We start from the raw sequence: 23,551 nt of genomic DNA on the forward strand, positions 1-23,551 counted from the left end.
CAGCAAGGCGCCCCTCCCCCCATGTAACTTTGATACAGAATAGAGTTGAGGGCTATAGATCCTATGACAAGGTTATAAGAATAATGGATATTCCTTAGCTCTCCCTGAGTTTTGCTTGCTAGTAACATATCAACTTACTGGTTTATCTTTTTAACAAAGAACTGTAAATAAGGAGGAAGGGGATTTTATATTTTTAAAAAGAATGCAAAGTTTGGTTTCAGGTATGGATTTCAATTTTAGCATTCTTACTATTAACTGTATAACTTTATTAAGCTTTTGTTTTTATAAAAAATAGAAAAGATTAGTAATTTTCATTGGTCTTTTGTGAAGATTAAATGAGATTACAGATGTAATAGTAAGTGCTTAGTAATTAAATCTGTACTTCCGTTCTTGCCTGATTTATTGGTCTATTTGTGTTAATTAAGATGCTTTCAACTTTAAGGAACAGGGTATCTGACCCTTAGTGACGTAGACAAAAATAACATTTCATATAACAGGAAGCCTGAAGATAGAGACTCACTTATGTCTGGGTGCAGTCAGGATAACTAAAGTTTTCTTGGTCTTCACTTGCGGTCTCAGAGTGGCACAGCTCTAAGCATCAAGTTCAAGCTGGCAACTTCTCAAGTACAGGGAAATTGGTTGGGGGCAAAAGAGCCTGTTCTTCTTGCTGCCCTCTCATCAGGGAGGAAAGAATCCCTAGCAACTTCTTTCACTTTATTGGCCAGTTTTGGATCACAGGTCCAATTTTATACCTATTATTGACAGAGGGGAACAGGATTGCTAGGATTGACTAAGAAGATCAGTCATGATCATCCTCTGGGACTGAGCCCAATGTTGCCTGAACAGAAGTGGGATCCTGTTAATATGGAAAAGGAGGAGAATGGTTCCTGGGTGGGTAGTCAGTAAGGGCTATTATTAAGGGTACAAACGAACCAAGTGATGGGGATCAGAAGGAAGTGAAAGCTGTGATTGGGCTGCTGGTCTCTGATTATTAAAATTTGAAGAAAATAATGTGTCTAATTCCTAAATAGCTTGTAGTCTAAACCTATCATCAGTAGCCTGAATTGTCAATTTTCTGTTAAGGAATTAGAGTTGTCATTTTTATGTTGTTCTATGTGTTGCTTACTGTGTATAACACTTTGTGAAAATTTTGCTCTCTTGAGCAAATAATAACACTTTTGCTCCAGATCAGCATATCCAGATGTAATGATTAAATAGGTAACTTAGGTGGATTTAGAAGGGAAATGGTGGCAAAATGCACATAAACTGAAAAATTAGATGGGAGTTTTGCTGAGTAGAATTTATGAATTTATGGATTCATGTGGATTATGGATTCATACTCTATTTTTTCCTTTCCATCTCCAGTTACCTCAGGGATGTTCTAAGGAATGATGAGATAAGGTCTGTAAAAATCCTTGAGCTTCTCAGAAGAAAAGAGCTTATAAACATAGGTATACTTTTTCTAGCTATTAATGAGATTATACTGGGAATGTAGCTAGAAACATACCCCAAGTGATGGGATTTTATAAAATAATGTTTAATATTGAAAAAAGAAATTTAATTTGCATGTCCAGTAATTTCTCTTCTTAGTATCTACAGCTTAATACTCTTTAACAAGCATATATTAAGCACCTGATATATGAAAGGTTCTCGGCTAAGTATTAGAGATTCACAGATACAAAAATTGTGATCTGTGACCTCATGGAGTTTATAATTAAGGGCACTGATTTCAGTAAGTTGGGAGAAGAATATCTGGATTTCCTGGAGTTTAAAAAAAAAAATCCTAAAAAATATTGTGAACCACTGATCTGAGCAAACAGACCATCCCACAACAAATTATAAGACATTGTATTAAGAGCTAGTTATATGTGATTTAAATTCATTCTCATTTTTTTCCCCAAGATTTTATTTATTTGACAGAGAGACAGACACTGAGAGAGGGAACACAAGCAGGGGGAGTGGGAGAGGGAGAAGCAGGCTTCCTGCCGAGCAGGGAGCCTGACATGGGGCTCGATCCCAGGACCCTGGGATCATGACCTGAGCCAAGGGCAGACGCTTAATGACTGAGCCACTGAGGCGCCCCAAATTCATTCTCATTTAATCCTCATTACACTCTTGTAGAATGGGTTGTTAATTTTTTTCCTGTTTGGTAGATTCAGAATCAGAGACTCAGAGTGGTCAAGGAATATGCGTAGGATCTCACAGCTTGAAAGTGCTAGAGCCAGCTTTGAAGCTAGTACTCCTTTTTTTTTTTTTTTTTTTTTAAATCAAGATCCTCCCTTTTTAATGTGTGGATCAATCATGTAAATTAAAGAGGAATTTAAGAATATTTTTTAAGAAATAACAATTTTAGGTAGGCAATTGTAAGGAAGATAACAATCATATGTGCCAAGGCTACGTGATTCTTCCACAGGCCCCACGGGGAGAGATCGATGCCCTGGTTTAGCAAAAATTCTTCGCCAGTACATATCGCATAGCTACAGGTATTATTCGCTGTTACATTGACTCCTGGGCAGAAGTTTTGTCCCAAAAATTCATTATGCTGCAAAGCAGCATAGCTATATCAAGGAATGCTGAAGTACTGAAGCCAGGAGAGCCAGGGCCCAACAGTTCTGAGATTTACCAACAGCCCTGAAAATATCATCATAAACACAAAGGAGATGGTCATGAGAAGTGTTGCTATGGATACCACACTCTGGCCTGCTGCTATGGCAGTGCCATAGAACTGGCCGAATAAGCCACCATCAAAAGGGTAAACATCATGATGAAGAAGGCCTCCACAACTGGTTTCAAGCCTAACAAGAAGTATATTATACAAGTAAATATAATACTTGGTAACATCCTCATGGGTAATAAATCAGATAACAGTTTTCCAAAGAAAGAAGATGACACTCTGTAGCATCCACTGATATATTCATGTATAAAGAGCTTCTTTTCGACCACAAAGAGCTCCACAGCTGACACACTGCTGAAACACTGGTTGGTCGTCAGGAAGAAGAGCACTCCTGATCTATTCTGGATTCCTGTAGGATCATTTTTTAGATCATAGAAAATAGCACCAATAACCAATCCCAGGATGACTGTTACAATTATCTGAGCTATAGAGGCCTGGGGATTGCCCAGTAAGTTTTTGAATGAACGCTTGGAAATCCATCTGAGTTGATGACAGAAGGAGGTAGCATAGGTGATCTCCTTAAAGGTTGAGCTCTTCCTTTTATGACTCTTTACGAGTCGATCTAACTCATCTTTCGTTTTTCTGCAAAAGTCAGAGTTGCCATAAAACTCAGCTATTTTTTCTTTGAGTGGAGATCCTCTCTTGGAAGGCTCTTCAGTCTCCTTGACTTCACCCTCTTGGTCCTCTCTGTTTAATATCACAGCAGAGGAGTCTCCATTAATGACATCCAGGAAGAAGTCTGCAGGGTTACTATAAGGCTCATAATGGTAACCCACTGATGCAAAGTACCCCAAGGCCTCCTGGGCAGGCCCATGGAACATTAGTCTTCCTGAGGCCAACAAGGTGAGGCTATCAAACAACTTGAAGATAGAATAAGGAGGCTGATGAATGGAGAAGATGATTGTTCGTCCCTGTTCAGACATCCTTTTCAGGAGCAAAAGAACAGCGTTTGCCATGCTTGAGTCTAAGCCATTGTGGGCTCATCCAGGAACAAGATGGCTGGTTCGGTAATAAGCTCCATTCCAATAGTAGTCCTTTTTCTTTCTCCTCCAGACACACCACATACAAATTGAGTTCCAACCTTGGAATCTGCCACTTTATCCAGACCTAACTGCTAAATGACCTTGTTAATTTGCTCATTTTTTTCATGACTCGTCATAGTTGTTGGAAGCCGGAGAGCTGCTGAGAACCGTAAATTTTCTCTCACTATCAGAGTTCCCATCACGACATCATCTTGTACCACATAACCTGAATTACATTTGAAATTGGCAGGTCGAGGTGCTCCATTTATCAAAACATCTCCAGATAATCCATTCGGATCTTTCCTTGCGGCTAAGATATCTAACAATGAAGATTTGCCGCCACCTGTGGGTCCCAGAATGGCATTGAGGTCAGGTCTCATGATGCCATTGACATTTGTCAGGATTTCTTTTTCAACTGTTTTTCGACCAAGAATAAAGCCACTCTTCACTTTTACTCGATAGCAAATGTTATGAAAACTTAACACGGCTACTTCAGTAAATGTCTTCGGGTTGTTGGAGGTCATCCTGGAGAGATCACTGGTGTTTCTTCGTGACATTGGGATATAAAACTTGATCATTATTGGAAGACATCTGGAGAGTTTTGGCCTTTCCTAAGGAAGCAGCTCCTAACAATGGCATCAAGCATCTGTACTGTGCTTTCTGAATTGTGAAGAGCTTTTCCAAAATCTTCCTGACTCCTTTCCAGGCTGCTTCCTTCCTGCGACTCCCAATCTCTAGGACGGTCTGGGACTCCCTCTTGCCTCCTGCGCGCTCTGGACTCGATCTCTAACGAGGCAGGACTCAGGACACAGCCGGCGCGCGCGGCAGACCCCTATTCCGAATCCCGCGGGGCGACCTTCCTAGATCGAAGCGCTTGGCTCCGACACCACCCACGGTGTCCGTGCGCTCCCAGTGGGCGGGCACTCACGCGTAGCTAGTGACTTGCAAAGGCGCCCGCCCGGGGGCATGGTGACGGTCAGGAGCGGCCGGCCGCGGGCCAGGGCAGCCAGAGCGGCGAGGAGGCTCTTTTTTTTTTTTTTTTTTTTGAGATTTATTTATCTGCAGGAGAGAAAGAGAAAGTGACAGCATGAGTGGGAGGAGGGACAGAGGGAGAGAAACTCAAGCAGACTCCCCACTGAGTGTGGAGCCCAACGCAGGGCTGGATCCCATGACCCATGAGATCATGACCTGAGCTGAAACCAAGAGTGGGACGCTTAACTGACAGAGCCACCCAGGGGCCCAAGCTAGTACTCTTTCTTTCAGTCATACTGCTTCCAGCATGTCTCCTCATTTATACTAGCAGTATGAACAAAATAGGATCATTGAGAATGAGAGCTTAATTTTTCTAAGAATGGCAGAGGGAATCAGGAAAGTCATGTTACAAAATGACTATTTGGAGAGGGAGATATAAAAAAGTGGATATAATTTATGGGACAGAGTTCTAAAGTATATGAGAAAAATGAGATCACATCGGAATACAGGTGGAAAATTAGTGGGGAAAGGGAAATAAATTCATCTTAACGAAAGAATGGGTCAAGATGAAAATACACTTGAATATAGAAGGAGTTAACAGAAAATGGTGGAAAATTATCTAGCATAGTTTAAAGCTTATATTCAATTCTTGATAAGCAGTAGAATTGTAATAACATTCATCTTGGTAAAATGTAATTAAGTAGAATATAAAATAATTATACCAGAATTTATGAAAGTATTAAAATGTTGTAATTTAAATTACTAAAATGGAGATCAAGATATCTGGATTCCATTCTTTTTTTTTTTTTTTAAAGATTTTATTTTATTTAAGTAGGCAGACAGGGAGGCAGAGGGAGGGGAAGCAAGCTCCCTGCTGAGCAGGGAGCCCAATGTGGGGCTTGATCCCAGGACGCTGGGATCATGACCTGAGCCCAAGGCAGACGCCCAACCGACTGAGCCACCCAGGCGCCCCTCTGCATTCCATTCTTGTCTTCATTGTTAATTGGAAAAGTATGTCATACTCTAAAATGCTCAGCAAATGTGAGTTTTATTTTATGATTTCACATGTTGTTAATTTAGATAATTGCACCATAGAGCAACATAATCCCTACTTCTCCTGTATAATAGGTGATAAATTACAGAGTAGAAAGAGTACAGAGAACTCTGTCCCCAAAAGGTGCCCTCTAAGTGCAAATGATCACCATTACCTGTATATCCATATTAATTTCCTATGGAAATCACTGACTTCAGATCATGATTATTCATCCTCTCTCAGGCTCCATTTGCCATCAACATTTTGACCTCTTTTTTCTTTTTATCATTTTATTTATTAGAGTGCACACAAGGGCGGGCGGGGCGAGGAGGGGGGGCAGAGGGAGAGAGAGAAGCAGATTCCCCACTGAGCAAGGAGTCCAAGGCAGGGCTCTATCCCAGGACCCTGGGATTATGACTTGAGCCGAAAGCAGACGCTTAACCAGCTAAGCCACCCAAGCATCCCTGGTGATTTTTAAGGCTTTGTCACACTTTATCCATTACCATCTCTGATGTGGCCAATTATTATTTACTTGGTGCTCTGTGGTTAATGACTGCTCTATTTACTATTTAATAGAAATAAACATAAAAATATTCTTTACAAGTAAAACTTCTTGAACTATAATTATTACCTGGATATTTTGGATTTGTTTCAGATGGTGTGGAAGATGAAAATAGAATAATATTTTTCAATACTTCCACTTTATGCTAGGCTTATTTAATCTTACAGTTTTGTGAGATACAGTTACAGGTGAGGAAAATGTGCCTCAGAAAGGTTAAGTAACTCGCCTAAATCTGAGTTTGAAAATGAGAGTGCATGGAAATTTTAAAAAAGATTTTATTATTTATTTATTAGAGCATGAGCAAGGGGAAGAAGCAGACAGACAAGCAGACTCCCCACTGGCTCAGCAGGAGCCCATGCGTGGGGTGATCCCAGGACCCAGGGATCATGACCTGAGCCACAGCAGACACTTAACCAACTGAGCCACCCAAGTGCCCCAAGAGTGTATGGATTTTAAGACAAATCTGACTCCAAAGCCTTATGCTCTTTTTATTACACTGGACATAACAACAAGATTTGTCTGTGCTTGAATTGCTTACTAGAATATAAGTCTGCTTTTGGGTGGACATTAGTTTTGGGCGCGGTAAAGGATTGGGAATTTGAGTATTTGAATTTAAAAGGAAGATAAAATTTTTGAATGGGGCTATCAGGTGAAATTACCAAAGTTTGTAGGATTTTAGGTTTTATTTCACGTATCAAGTCTTTAATTACCAAGTAGAAAAAGAACAATATGGACGCCAAGTCATTGAATGAGGAGAGATTTAGTGATGGTAATATATACCACTCCAGTTTACTCACAATTATTTTTTCCATTGTAATTGACTTTATTTTATTTTTTTTTAAGATTTTATTTATTTGAGAGAGAGAGAAACAGCATGAGAGGGGAGAGGGTCAGAGAGAGAAGCAGGCTGCCCGCTGAGCTGGGAGCCTGATGTGGGACTCGATCCCAGGACTCTGGGATCATGATCTGAGCCGAAGGCAGTCGCTTAACCAACTGAGCCACCCAGGCGCCCTGTAATTGACTTTAAAAGTATAACTCACAGTAGATGATTTTTTACTGCATTAGTAATTTGAATAAATAGAAGAGAACTGCAAGAGACGTAATGTAGAAAAGAACACTGGAATGGGTATGAAAGAGCTAGGCTTCTTTTATTTATTTGTTTGTTTATTTAAAATTTTATTTATTTGTCAGGGAGAGAGAGAGCTCAACGAGGGGGAACGGCAGGCAGAGGGAGAAGCGGGCTCCCTGCTGAGCAGGGAGCCCAACATGGGACTCAATCCCAGGACCCTGGGATCATGACCCAAGTTGAAGGCAGATGGTCAGCCGACTGAGCCACCCAGGCTTCCTGAAAGAGCTAGGCTTCTATTTCCTCTTCTGTAAAAGGAGTGGATTGCATAAACTGTTTCTGTTTCCTTGCAGCTCTCAAAGAGCTTATATGAACTGTGTTTAAAAAAAATAGAAAAGGAAATGGAATGATTTGTGCTAGCAGTGATTTATCTCTATAAAATTATTACTAAATTTACTGATTAGCTAAGGTCACTTTGTGGGAAGAGTGCACCATTAAACATTTTGAAGTGTGCTGTGCTGTAAGTGTGTTTTCTGGAAGTTATCTCAGACTGAAATGCTATTTATCAAGGTGTCACGTGTGCTATACTGAGGGTTTTATTTTGCAATTACTGTTTCCTTTTTGATTCATTTCCAGTATTAATTTCTTCAAGATCCCTTTAGGCACACATGATCTTCATCACTTACAGTTTATTAAAAAATAGCTTGATGACATGCCTAATGTCAAAATGATCCAGATTAATTTTTAATATAGTTCTGACAGGTTTCCCCTTTCAGACACATGGGATTGTAGATATTTAACATATAGTGAGCATTTATAAATGTAATTATAAAATGTTAATTTGATATAATTTTATAGTTATATACTATATAAATATTTTATAAGTTACATAATTTATATAACATGTTTATGTATAAAATGGCAAATACAGTCAATATTTAACTCTACTTTTAATTTGAATTAGTGTTCTGCAGTAATGTCAGGAGTAATTTTTTATATAAAGGTGTATAACAGAACTATAGGCACGCCTGGGTGGCTCAGTCGCTTACGCGTCCCACTCTTGGTTTTGTCTCAGGTCATGATCTCATGGGTCATGGGATGGAGCTCCCTGTGGGGCTGTGTGCTCAGTGGGGAGTCGGCTTGACGATTCTCTTCCTCTGACCCTCTCCTCACTCATGTGTTCTCTGTCTCTCTCTCAAATAGGTAAATCTTAAAAAAACTGTGTAATATTTTGATATTCATGTCATTATGCCATATTTTTAGTTTAAGTGAAAATATACTTTAAAAATTAAAATGTCATATTTAAAATAACTTCAAATTTAAAAGCAAGAATAAAACACATTTTTAAAATAATTGTTTTAGAAGCTAACAATATTTTTTTAAAGATTTTTTTTTATTCAGTAATATTACAGAATATAGATTATGCTCACCTGAAATATTAGGGGAGAGTTATAATGTTTTTGATGCTATCTGGGATAAAATATTATTATTCCAGAGCATGAAAAATTTTGTTGGTGCTTATTTTTTAACCATAGGAAAATTATTTTTCAGTACTGTAACCTAAGATGACATAAGCAAAATTATGTCTGTGCTATGCAAAATCATGTCTGTTTGTGCTGTCAGTTTGTGCTATTTTATGCTCTGACTTTGGTCAAAGAATCTTGATAGAATTGAAGATTATTTTCAACTTTGTTTACTCTAAATAGAGGTTATGTAAATGTCAGATATTTGTAAGTGAATGTCATATATTTTAAAAAGGCAACCAGGTAAGAGAATCTTTCCCTTATCACCTTGTTACCTGCCAGTATTAAAAGTATATGTTGATCATTTAAAGCATGTAAGACACTCATTATAAAAGTGTCTCTCTGGGGCGCCTGCGTGGCTCGGTTGGGCGACTGCCTTCGGCTCAGCTCATGATCCTGGAGTCCCGGGATCGAGTCCCGCATTGGGCTCCCTGCTCAGCAGTGAGTCTGCTTCTCCCTCGGACCCTCCCCCCTCTCATGCTCTCTCTCTTTATCTCATTCTCTCTCTCAAATAAATAAATAAAATCTTTAAAAAAAAAGTGTCTCTGTATAATGCCATGCGATTAAGTCACAGAAAAAAACTGCCTTCAGTTAAGACCTTTTTAATTGAATAACTAATGCCTGTTGCATTAGTTATGACAAACTTGCTTGATACCGAATTTGATTTATATCATATGTAATGTTTTAGCAATATTCCAAGGGTATTTGTCAGTATTGACTTCATCCAGGTATTATAAGAATTTTCATCCTGAGAGCTCTAGAATGTGCCATGAGCTTCTTCATCTCTACAAGGACAGAAATACTGGAGCACTATTCTCCTGTTCTTGTTTCCTTTTATTTCATATTAGATTTACTTTATTTTATTTTACCTGTTTTGGAACTCAGGCATCAAGAATCATACTCCCCAGTTCATGGCACACTATTAAAGATTTATTTATTTATTTTAGAGGGGGAGGGAAGGGGCAGAGGGAGAGCAAGAGAGTCCCAAGCAGGCTCCCTTCTGAACGTGGAGCCCGACCCAGGGCTCAATTTCATGACCCTGGAGATCATGACCTGCGCCGAAACCAAGAGTCAAACACCCAACTGTGCCACCCAGGTGCCCCTGATGGCACGCTTAAAAAAATTTCAATTCCAGTGTAGTTAAAATACAGTATATTTTAATATTACTTTAAAATAATGTTTATGATGGCAACCTCCTTTCTACCTCTAAATATTCCTGTTCCCTAGTTTAGCTTCCTAGATATACCCATTTAAAAAAACAGACTATTTTTTAGAGCAGAAAAACTGAACAGAAAGTACAGAGTTCCCACACACCCCCTCTAGTTAACCCTATTATTAGCATCTTGCCACTAGTGTGGTACATTTGTTAAAATTGATGAACCAATATCAATACATTGTTATTAACTGAAGTCCTATTAATTGAAGATCGCTGCAGGATCATATAGTAATATATACTATAGTTTACTTTAGATTCACTCTTTGTGTTGTACAGTTCTATGGGTTTTGATTAATGCATATTATGTATCCTATTATGGTATCCTATAGAATAATTATACTATCCTAAAAATCCCTTGTGCCCCACTGTTCCTTCCTTCCTCCCCCTTAACTGCTGGCAGTCACTGATGTTTTTACTGTCCCTATAGTTATGTAACCTTTTCAGACTGGCTTCTTTCACTTAGTAATATGCATTTAAGGTTCCTCCATGTCTTTTTAAAAAAAATTGAGGTGTAATTGACATACAACATTATATTAGTTTCAGGTGTGTAAGATAATGATTTGATGTTTGCATATATTGTGAAATCACCACAATCAGTCTAATTAATATATGTTACCATACATAGTTACAAAATTTTTTTTGTGATGAGAACTTTTAAGATTTACTTTCTGAGGGGTGTCTGGCTGGCTCAGTGGGTGGAGCATGCAACTCTTGATCTTGGAGTCATTAAGTTCAAGCCCACATTGGGTGTAGAGATCACTTTAAAATAAAAATCTTTATTAAAAAAAGATTTACTCTTAGCAACTTTCAAATATGCAATACAGCACTATTAACTATAGTCACCATGATATGTTCACTACATCTTCAGGACTTACTTTATAACTGAAGTTTGTACCTTTTGACCACCTTTACCCATTTTGCCCACCCCTTATTCCCCACTTCACTAATCTGTCCTCTCTTTCTATGAGCTTTTTTTTTTTTTTAGGATTCCCTGTAAGTGAGCTCATATAGTATTTGTCTTTCTCTAACATTCACTTAGCATAATGCCCTCAAGGTCCATCCTATTGTTGTAAATAACAAGATTTCCCCCTTCTTTATGGGTGAATAAAATACCATTGTGTATATAAACTACATTTTCTTCATTCACCCATTAAGGGACATTTAGGTTGTTTCCATATCTTGGCTATTGTAAATAATGCTGCCGTGAACATGGGGATACAGATATGTTTTTGAGTTAGTGTGTTCATTTTTTTTTTTTTTTGGATGAATACCCAGAAATGGAATTGCTGGGTAATATGGTAGTTCTATTTTTAATTTTTCGAAGAAACTTCATACTGTTTTTCCTAGTAGATACATCAATTTATATTCCCACCAATATTACACAAGGGTTTTCTTTTCTCCACATCCAAACCAACAGTTGTTATCTCTTGTCTTTTTGATAGCCATTCTAACAGGTGTACGGTGATGTCTCATTGTGGGTTTGATTTACATTTTCCTGATGATTAGTGATGTTGAACACCTTTTCATGTACTTGTTGGCCCTCTGTATATCTTTCGAAAAATGTCTGTTCAGATCTTCTGCCCCCTTCTTTAATCAGATTGTTCTATTGAGTTTTACGAATTCTTTATTTTTCATTTTTTTAATTTTATTTCTGACAGAGAGAGCACAAGCAGAGGAAGCAGCAGGTAGAGGCAGAGGGAGAAGCAGGCTCTCCGCTGAGCAGGGAGCCTGATGCGGGTCTCGATCCCAGGACCCTGAGATCATGACCCGAGCTGAAGTCAGATGCCTAGCCATCTGAGCCACCCAGGCGCCCTTCTTTATGTATTTTAAATATTAACCCCTTAGTAGATATATGATTTGCAAGTATTTTCTCTCATTCCATAGGGTGCCTTTTTATTTTGTTGATGGTTTCCTCTACTGTGCAGAAGCTTTTTAGGTGATGTAGTCCTACTTGTTTATCTTTGCTTTTATTGTCTTTGGTTTTGGTGTCAAATCAGAAAAAAAAAATCATTGCCAAGACCAATGTCAAGGAACTCCATGTCTTTTGTGACTTGATAGCTCATTTCTTTGTATTTATGAATAATATTTTATTGTATGGGTGTACCACAGTTTGTTTATTCATTCAGGTATTGAATGACATCTTGGTTGCTTCCCATTTTTGGCAATTGTAAGTAGAGTTGTTATAAACATTCATGTGCAGGTTTTTGCGTGGACATAAGTTTTCAGCTTGTTTGTATAAATACCTAGGAACATGATTGCAGGATCATATAGTAAGCTTATGTTTCTCTTTGTAAGAAACTGGTAAACTGTCTTCCAAAGTGGCTGTACCTTTTTGTATTCTCATCAGCAATAAACGAGTTCTTCTTGCCCCACGTCTTCACCTGCATTTGGTGTTGGATTTTAACCATTCATATAGATGTGTGGTAGTTTCTCATTTTTGTTTTAATTTGCAGTTCCCTAATGACATATGATGGTGAACATCTTCTCATATGCTTATTTGCTGTCTGTATATCTTCTTTGATGAGGTGTCTATTCAGATCTTTTGTCCAATTTTAATTGGGATGTTTTCTTATTGAATTTTAAAAGTTCTTTTTATATTTCATAAGTTACAAGGTTTTTTAAATCAGATATGTTGTACAAATATTTTCTCCCAGTCTGTGTTCCTTTCATTCTTAGACATATTCACTTTTAATTATTTTAGAAGTATCTCTGGGTATTTAACTGAACATTTTCTTAAAATTTTTTTCTTTTTCTTTTTTTTTTTTAAGTAATCTCTGTGCCCAACATGGGGCTTGAACTCATAACCCCAAGATCAAGAGTCATGTGCTCTACTGACTGAACTAGGCAGGCTGTCCCTTAACTAAACATTTTTACATAATACATTTCAGTAGAATTTCTTTGCTCTTTCTTGATTATAAGTGTTAGAAATGATTTGTTAACTTTTCAATTATGATTTTACTTCTGTATTTTCTTATTTTTTTTTGTCTTTCCAACTTGAGTCTAAAAACTCAGTGAAGGTAAGGGTATTTTCTGCCTTGATTGCTGCTGTATCCTCAGCCCTAGCATATAATGGGTGCTTACAGAATTTTTGTTGGACAAACAAACAAGTGAATGAATACTATCTCTTAAAGCAGCAGTACATCTTTCTATGTAACACCGTGAGTCTTCAGATGAAGGTGTCAAATTCAGAATATAATGGATGTAAGATCTTTGGAAAATATTTTAAATTAGTTGTGTATATTTCTCTTATTTAAGGACAGATTGAAACCAAAATGACTTTATTTTCCTGATTCCATATTTACTTACCTATCGATGGGAAACAATAGATATGAGAGTAAGAAATGGATGCTTTAAATAGAATATTCCTCGGTAATTCAGTTTTCCTTATAGTCTGCCTAAAAACCTGTCTTATAATTGACATTATGATCTGAACCATTCCAGCATGGTAAAACAGGAAAAACATTTGGATTAACCTGGTTTCTAAAGAAGGGAAATATTTTCCATTCATATCCTTCAAAAGGTTGTGTAATGGCTAGTAGTTGGCCTCACCCATGTCATAGCACTTACCACACAGTATTATCTCTGTCCTTCTCATTGGACTGTAAGGATCTTGAGATTGATTCTGATTTATCTTTGTCCCCAGCATCTAGCACAATACCTGTCACCTACATATTGCTCAATAAATGTTTGTTAATGAATGAATGAGTGAATGCCAGATCATTAATTTTCTTAAACATTGAGTGCTTGTATTTATTTGTCACTGTGCTGGGTGCTGAGTTTACAATACCTGTCACCTACATATTGCTCAATAAATGTTTGTTAATGAATGAATAAGTGAATGCCAGATCATTAATTTACTTAAACATTGAGTGCTTATATTTATTTGTCACTGTGCTGGGTGCTGAGTTTACACATTGTGATCCCTACCCTTATGTAAAGATTAGTGGGTAACCAAAAGCAAACAAATGTATAATTATGAATTATGAGGGCTATGAAGGAAATTAACAAGGGAGGATAATATAAAAGATGGAGGGGGAAGGCATATCTGGGAAGGCCTCTGAGAAATGACATTTTGGATGACACATGAAAGTTGAGTCAGCCATTCAAAGTACAGAGAGAAAAATGCTTCGGGAAGAGAGAACAGTTGGACTAAGCTAAGAAGGCACTTATACAAGAAACTAAAAGGAATCCAATATGGTTAAAGGCAAGAGTCACATAAAAAGCTTGGAGAGGAAGCCAGGGAATAGATCATGTAGTGTTCTGCAGTTCAGGTGAGGAATACAATGGGAAACCATGGGAATGGATGAGCTTACTTAGGGAGGAGTTTATAGAGGGAAGAGAAGGGGCCCAAGGCTGAGCCACTGAGGTCAAGCGGAGGAGGACCCCAGTACAAGTGACCGAGGAGGCATGGCAACCAAGAAAATGTGGTGTCTTGGAAATCAAAAGAAGAATGTAGTTTGTCGAAGGAGAGGAGTTATTACCTAATATAAAGGGCTGATGGGAAGTCAGGAACATGTGGACAGGAAAAGGGACTGGTGGACTGGTCTATATTAGACTGAAAAAAGCAGACTTGGTACAGCTGTGGATACAGAAGCCAGAATGGGTTGAAAATGGGGGATGAGCTGAAAATGGAATAAGAAGTAAGGAGGTGGAGATGGTTTTTTCAAGAAGTTCTGTGAGGGAGAATAGAAAAAATTGGAGCACTTACTAGATGAAGATGGTTATAGATGAATTTTTTTTTTTTAAAGATTTTATTTATTTGTCAGAGCATGGGAACACAGCAGAGGGAGAAGCAGGCTGAGCAAGGAGTCCGATGCAGGACTCAATCCCAGGATCCTGGGATTATGACCTGAGCCAAAGGCAGACGCTTAACCAACTGAACCACCCAGGCGTCCCTATAGATGAATTTTTTAAAGGATGGGAAATACTTACTATTGTACTTATGTAATGGATGATCCTCTAGACAGGATGTTTTGGGAAAAAAGGATTGATCAGAGGAAGAGCAAAATCCTTGAGAAGGCCAAAAGAATGGGATCTATGCACATGTTGAGGGTTTGATCTTCAGGGGAAAGGAAGAGAAGTTGGGGACAGATAAAGGTAGGATTATGGATTTATTGATGAGAGCATGAAGACATTTACATCTGCTTGGCTCATACTTCATATAGAAAATATAAACACTGAGAGAGGTAAAGTAGGTGATGAAGGTTTGAGAGGGGCAAGATAGTTACCTTTGAGTAGGAAAGTAAAACCTAGTTAGAGAATTGAAATTTTGTTAGCCCTGTGAGACTGGGTATCAAATTTTCAGTCATTTTATACTAGTGCAGTTCTGACTTCATGGGATAAGGTATTTGTCTTTGGAGATATTGCGAGCTTGTTACGTTATCTTTGCAATACAAGCAATTATTGGTGAAGCAGGAAAGGTTCTATAGGGCCAGTCTATGCTGCCATCTCTCTATCCATTTCCGTTTATTTCACTGATTCATTCAGCAAGCATTTACTTACTGCTTAGTGTTCTGTTTTCAACCAAAGAGATGAAAGAAAAAAGGAGAATGGCTACCCTATTAAAACATACTGCTCATGCTTCCATAGATGACAAAACTTAAATATATGAAATAAATAATAAAACAGTTATAAAGCTGCATATGCTTTGTGGTGGGAAACAGATAGATGATGATGGTGGTGGTAGTAGTGGTGAGAATGAGATGCCTAATATTTATTGAGTGTTGACTGTGAGTCAGGCACTTTTCTAGATGCTACTTATATTATTTAATATACATCACACCCTGTGAAGTAGCTAGGGTTATAATCCACATTTTACAAAGGATGAAATAGGCCTACAAAAATTAAGTAACTTGTTCAGAATCACACAGCCAATAAGTGAAGTTAGAATTCATACTTAGGCTCTTTGACATGTAGAGCCCACACTCCAAAGCAATATGCAGTGGTTTCAGGGAAAAACAAACAATGAGGGAGTGATAAAATTGAGGTCCTTAACTTAGCAAGAGCCACTGTAGCAACACTTGGACTTAGGACTACAGAGCTCCTAAGCAGCCAGCTAAGAGGGAAACAGAAGGTAGCGAAACCTTTGGTACCTACTCTGTAAGTTATCATCGTCCTCATAAGTCCATGTGAAAGGTATTCCTATTTTCCAGTTGAAGAAACTGAGATAGTGGAACTAGGAACCAGTCAGTGTTTTTTTGTATAACTCATGCTCTTTTCCTTTAAATAGAGTTGACAGGATAAAAATGAAACAACTCAGTAGGTTTTATGGTGATTTTTATATTGTTTTCTGAGCATTTCTTAGAGGAATGTCTGTATTTATACCATGTTTTCAAAGCAAATATATTTATTTCAAAAAGTTGAAAAATATCTGGTACTTATTTTATTAGATGGCAATTTCTTATTTTTAAAAAAGTTACATGTTAAATTACTCACAATTTACTTTTGAATAACTTGAGTTACAGTCAGTTTTGTTTAACATTTGAGAATTTGGGTAGTGAATACAGAATAATCTTTATAAGACTTTTAGTAAAAAACACATTAGGATAATCTGTTGGTTTATAACTTCTGAGATTAATTTTCTCAAGGTTTGTTTTGTTCTCATACTAAAACATGACCACTGGTAGTGTTCCTTGGGCAGCAGAGAAGTAGTAATTTCTTACACTGAAAGGTTTTTGAAATGTATTAAGAGCATTATAAAGAGCAAAAGAGATCAATATTTCTCAACACCTAGATTCAGAATAACTTTATAGCCATTTGCTAGCTTCTTTATGATCTCAAGCAAGACACTTTGATCATCTGTAAAATAAAGATGATAATACTTAGCTTGCACAATTATATAATAAAGATCTGAATGGATTAATTATGAGTATTAGAAGTAATAAATGTTACCTAGTACTATATGTAGTGGATTATCATTAAATGGTAACATTATTTTAATTATGTCTTTATGGAAAATTGCCTGTAGTTTCTTTATAAAGTTTTTTGTTGTTGAGTTGTAGAGTTCTCTGTACATTCTGGATATCAGTTTTCTGTCAGCTATCTGATTTGCAAATCTTTGATTCCATAAGTTACCTTTTTACTCAGTTGATAGTGTGTCTTGATGCAACAGAGTTTTAAGTTTTGATGTTCGACCTGTTTTTTTCTTTTTTTTAACCTGTTTTTTTCTTTTGTTACCTATGCTTTTTGTATCATATCCAAGAAATCATTGCCAAACCAAATGTCATGAAGCTATTCTCCTATATTTTCTTCTAAGAGTTTTATAGTTTTAGCACTTATATTTAGTTTTTTGATCCACTGTGAGTTAATTTTTGTATGTTGAGTCCAATTTCATTCTTTTGAATGTGTATATCTAGTTTCCCCAGCACCATTTATTCAAAACACTGTGCTTTGCCTGGTGAACTGTCTTACACCCATGTCAAAATCATTTGACTATATATATATATATGTGAGAGTGTATTTCTGGGCTCACTGTTTTATTCCATTGTTCTGATGTCTGTGTTTATACTAATATACTGTTTGATTACTGTAGCTTTGTAGTAAAGTTTGAAACCATAAAGTGAGAATCTTCCAACTTTGTTCTTTGTCAAGATTATTTTGGCTATTTGAGATCCCTTGAGATTCCATAGTAATTTAAGGATGGACTTTTCTATTTCTGTGAAGATCATCATGGGGTTTTGATAGAGATAACATTGAATCTGTTGGATAACTTTGGATAGTGGATAGTACGGATATCTTTTTTTTTAAAGATTTATTTATTTTGAGAGAGAGTGGGGAGGAGCAGAGGGACAGGAGAAGGAGAGGGAGAGAATTTCCAGCAGGCTCTGTGCTGAGTGCAAGCCCAACTCAAGGCTGGATCTCACCACCCTGAGATCATGACCTGAGCCAAAACCAAGAGTTAGTGGCTCAACGAATGAGCCACCATGGCTCCCCAGACAGTATGGACATCTTAACAGTAATGTCTTCCAGTTGATGAATTGTCTTACTACATATTTATATCTTTAATTTTTTTTAGCAGTCTTTTCTTATTTTCAGTGTACAAGTCCTTTACCCCCTTGGTTAAGTTAATTCCTAAGTATTTTATTCTTCTTGATGCTACTGTAAATGGAATAATTTTCTTAATTTCATTTTTGGCTTGTTCATTATTAGTGTATAGAAATACAGCTGATTTTTGGGCATGCCTGGGTGGCCCAGTCAGTTAAGCATCCGACTTGGTTTCGGATGGGGTCATTATCTTAAGGTCATGGGATCAAGCCCCAAGTCTGGCTGTGCTCAGCGGGGAGTCTGCTTGAGATTCTCTACCCTCCCCTCCACAGCTTCTCCCCCCCATGTGCTCTCTTTCTCAAATAATCTTAAAAACAAAAAAAAAAGAAATACAACTGATTTTTGTGGGTTTACTTTATATCCTGCAAGCTTGTTGAATTTATTAGTTTTTACAGTTTTGTGTGTGGAATCTTTAGTATTTTTTTACATATAGGATCATGCCATCTGTAAACAGATAATTTTACTTCTTCATTTCCAATTTGAATGCCTATTTGTTTTCCTTGCCTCATTGCTCTGGCCAAACTTCAAAAGCTAAGCTTGACTATAAGTGGTAAAAGTGTATATCCTTATCTTGTTCCTACCTTAGAGGAAAAGCTTTCAGTCTTTCACTGTTATGTTAGCTGTGAATATTTTATATGTGGCCTTTTATGTTGAGGTAATTTCCTTCTAAGTTTGTTGCATGTTTTTATCATGTAAATGTGTTGAATTTTGTTAAATGCTTTTTCTATATCAGTGATCATGTGGATTTTTTCCCATTCTATTAATGTTGTGTCTTACACTGATTGATTTTCCAGTGTTGAACCATCCTTACATTCAAGGAATAAATCCCACTTGATCGTAATCCTTTTCATGTGCTGCTGAATTTGGTTTGCTAGTATTTTACTGAGAATATTTTTTGCATCAGTGTTCATAAGGGATATTGGTCTGTAGTTTTCTGGTAGTGCCTTTGTTTGGCTTTCATATCAGAGTAATGCTGGCCTCATAGAAAGTTAGGGAGGGCTCTTTCCTTCTCAGTTTTTGGGAAGAGTTTGAGGATTGGTGTTCTTTAAATGTTGGTAAAATTTACCAGTGAGGCCATTTTATTTGGAGCTTTTTGTTGTTGAGAGGTTTTTGATTATTGATTTAGTCTCCTTACTAGTTATAGATGTATTTTGATTTTCTATTTCTCCCTGATTCAGACATGGCAGGTTTTGTATTTTTAGGAATTTGTCCATTTCATTTAGGTGGGTCACAGTTTTTTTCCAAAGATTTATTTATTTATTTTAGAGCAAGGGAGCACACACGTTATCATGGGTGGGGGAAGGAGAGGGGTGAAGGGGGAGAGGGAGAGAGAGTCTTAAGGAGACTCCACATGGAGCCCAACATAGTCTCAATCTCACAATGCTGAGATCACAACCTGAGTGGAAACCAGGAGTCAGATGCTTAACCAACTGTTCCACCTAGGTGCCTGTCACAATTTTTTTTTTTAAGTAATCTCTATACTTAACACGGTGCTCAAACTTATGACCCTGAGGTCCAAGAGTTGCATGCTCTACCAACTGAGCCAGCCAGACACCCCAGGCACAATTTTTTTTAAGCCAGAAGAAAATTATTTGAAAAACGCAGAGTAGGATATTGAGTCTTAAATGGCTTCCTTTGACAGAACAAATCAGAAGTTGGTTACAGAATGTCAAATGACAGGTGTCTTTTGTTAAAACCATCACATTTTCAATATATAAGTGGGCAAAAGAGGTTTAAGTGGGTTAGTAGACAGTAGAGAAATATTTAAATTTATTAGTTATTAAGAGGTAGAAATGAAAATTTCATACTTATACAGGGAAAAATAGAAAATGTTGATAATACTAAATGTAGGTGTTGTTAAGTTGAAATCAGCATGTTTATACATTTAAAATACCACATGTGGTGTGCTTGGGTGGCTCAGCTGGTTAAGCGACTACCCTCGGCTCAGGTCATGATCGAGTCCCGGGAGTCCCGGGATCGAGTTCCGCATCAGCCTCCCTGCTCAGCCTCTCCCTCTGACCCTCCCCCTTCTCGTGCTCTCTCTCTAATAAATAAATAATTCAAAAAAATAAAATGCCATATGTATCAATTCTTGGAGCTAATAATTCCTTTTGGGGAAAATAATTCCTAAAGAACAAGAACTGTAAGACAAAAAGATGTTCATTTTAGTGTTACTTTATTTAATTAATTTATTAAGCTCAAAGGGCTTCTTCTTCTTCTTCTTCTTCTTCTTTTTTTTCTTTTTTTGTAAGTAGGCTCCATGCTAGCCAGCATGGGGCTTGAAGTCACAACTCTGAGATCAAGACCTGAGTTGAGATCAACAGTTGGACACTTAACCAACTGAGCCACCCAGGCGCCCCTAGTGTTACTTTATTTATTTATTTATTTATTTATTTATTTATTTATTTTTAAAGATTGTTATTTATTTCACAGAGAGAGACACAGCGAGAGAGGGAACACAAGCCGGGGGAGTGGGAGAGGGAGAAGCAGGCTTCCTGCCGAGCAGGGAGCCCGATGCGGGGCTCGATCCCAGGACCCTGAGATCATGACCTGAGCTGAAGGCAGACGCTTAACGACTGAGCCACCCAGGCGCCCCCTTAGTGTTACTTTAAATAGCAAGTACATTTGAAACAATTTCTGTCCAAAATTGGATAATGATAAATATGATACATACATTTGATTTGACCATTAAAAATAATTATGATAAGGCAGTATGGAAAATGTCTAATGATATATGGATAAAATAAAATGCAAACTCATAGTTATGCTTTGTTTATAATAAGAGTTTCTTGGGCATAAAAACATGTATATATAAAGTGAACATGTAAAATTCAAAACAAGTAATTTTAGTTGGTGGAATTCTGGGTAATTGTTTTCTTATTCTTTTTGTTTTTAATTCTTTTTTTTTTTTTAAGATTTATTTATTTGACAGAGACACAGCGAGAGAGGGAACACAAGCAGGGGGAGTGGGAGAGGGAGAAGCAGGCTTCCTGCCTAGCAGGGAGCCTGATGTGGGGCTCGATCCCAGGGCCCTGGGATCATGACCTGAGCCGAAGGCAGATGCTTAACGACTGAGCCACACAGGCACCCCTGTTTTTAATTCTTAATAGTGGTTCTTAGTATTGATTCGATTAAAAATAATTCAGGATGGGGGTGCCTGGGTGGCTCAGTGGTTAGGTGTCTGCCTTCGGTTTAGGTCATGAGTCCTGGGATCGAGCCGCACGTCGGGCTCCCTGCTCAGCAGGAAGCCTGCTTCTCCCTCTCCCACTCTGTCAAATAGGTAAATAAAATCTTTAAAAAAAAAAATTTCGGTATCTATGAAATAGTCTTCCCAGAAAAAGCATATTCGAATCTGATTAATTTCTAGATCTATCAATTTATAGGAAATAGAGAAATGCATTAAAAAATGTCACCACAAGAAGGCAATCAATGAAATCCATATTGTGGGAAAGTATAGGACAAATGACTCAGTTCTTTCAATAAAATATTGTTGAAGGACAACCTATATAATAAAAGAGACTTGAGACATTTACTAATCATAGTATATGGCCCTCTTTGATTTCTTCTTCAAGCATAACATTAAAAAGCTAAATAAAATTTAAAAACATACAATAATAATGCAGTATTAAATGCATAAATTAGAAAAGAAAGATCTAAAGTCAGTCATCTAAGCTTCCACCTTAGGAAACTAGAATGAGTGATGTTGATAACGGCAGAGACTAGGCATGTGTTGGGGAAGGGTATATGGAATGCCCTATAACGTCTGCTTCATTTTGTTGTGAACCCAAAACTGCTCTAAAAAAGGGAATCTATTAAAAAAAAGATGTCTATTAAAAATGTTAACGTTGTTCAGATATTTGTTATTAAGAAATTGTTAATTTTAAGAAATTTTAATTTTAAGATACGGTACTATTAAAATAGTCCCTGTGTTTCAGAGACACATTGAAATATTTAAAGATGAAATGATATGAGATTTATTTCAAAATGATTAAATGAGTGAGAAGTAGGTGAGGATTTGCTTTAATGTTTCATCTGGGCACTGGGCACTTAGGGGTTCTTTATGCTGTTATGTGTATTTTTATATGATTGAAAACTTCTGTAATAAAAAGTTTTAAAAATGCAGAATGGCCAGAATATGGCTTTAAAAAAAGGGACATGTTTTGATTGTTTGCCTTTTACAAATTAGTACTTTTTAACGTACACATAAAACTTAAAACACAGTGTGTGTTATTTAAAAAATAACGACATAAAAATTAATTTATAGCATCTTAGAGGAAATGAGTCTGGTAACTTCAAACAAGTTTAAGGTTTTATGTCGAATTTGTTTTCTTTTAATTCTGGTATTGTATCTGTATAACTTTGATTGGAAATAAAATTGTGAGGTTGAATTAGAGACCTTTTGTAGCTCTTCCTGTGGTTTGCTCTTAAAATGACTTATTTTTATTTTCAGTTAATAACAGTCAAGTTGGAACAGGTGTTTGGATAGAGGCAGTTGGAATCAGAACTGCTTTGGCTCTTACTACATTGGTTTTGGTATTTGCTAGTAAGCCAGGCACTTTTGCACTTAGGAGTTTTTACAAGTTGTTATTGTCACTGGTCTTTGTGAATAGCTGGATATTGGTCATTTACAAGCACTTTCCTGTTTTTTGTTCTTGCAAGGCAGTTATTTTTGTCCTAATTACAGTACTTTTTTAAGACCTGGGATATCACTTTTTCCACTTTCTAAGTTGGGAAGAAATAAGTGAACATTTGATGATTTGAATTTTCAAGAATTTTCAAGGACTAAGTGTTAGGCACAGTGTAAGGGGGTCATTAATAGGCACACATCATACCTGAGTATAAAACTTGTTTATAAATTTGTTAGTAGGATTTGTTATGTAGAAAGCTGTGAGTGGGAAGTTTTGAAAGGAAAGAAAAGGGAAATAAGAAAGGCACCATCATTCACTCAGTCCCTACTATGTACTACATTTTCCATGTATTATCTCATTTAATCCTCATAAAACCTTACAAGGAGAATATTAACATTTAATTTTTACATATGAGGAAAAACAGGCTTGCAGAGTTTAAATTATTCCCATGAAGTTATTTGGCCAGTGAATGATAAAGTTGAGATTGAAATCCAGAAATGCCACATTAAGGAAAATTACATGTAAACACACAGATGGTCAGAGATAAACAAATACCTTATGATCTCCCTTATATGTGGAATCTAAAAATAAAACAAAAAACCAAAACCCCCGAAACCCTAGGCTCATAGATAGAGACAGGGAGGTAATAAGGGTAGAGGTGGGGTAAAATGACAAAATGGGTGAAGGGAGTCAAAAGGTACTGACTTCCAGTTATAAAATAAGTAAGTCATGAGGATGTAATGTACACATAGCAACTATAGTTAATAACACTGTATTGCATATTTAAAGTTTGCTAAGAGAGTGAATCCTAA

The 23,551-nt window shown here is 37.0% G+C and overlaps 1 protein-coding gene and 1 pseudogene across 2 annotated transcripts in view; one reads left to right on the plus strand and one right to left on the minus strand.

Moving 5' to 3' along the window:
• Positions 1-23,551, plus strand: part of ZFYVE9 (zinc finger FYVE-type containing 9) — a 184,828-nt gene that overhangs the window by 81,423 nt on the left and 79,854 nt on the right. The window lies entirely within an intron of this gene.
• On the minus strand, positions 2,074-4,672 carry LOC113913162 (annotated as a pseudogene).

Source organism: Zalophus californianus, chromosome 4 (genome assembly GCF_009762305.2).
Source record: "Zalophus californianus isolate mZalCal1 chromosome 4, mZalCal1.pri.v2, whole genome shotgun sequence".
Lineage (NCBI taxonomy): Eukaryota > Metazoa > Chordata > Mammalia > Carnivora > Otariidae > Zalophus > Zalophus californianus.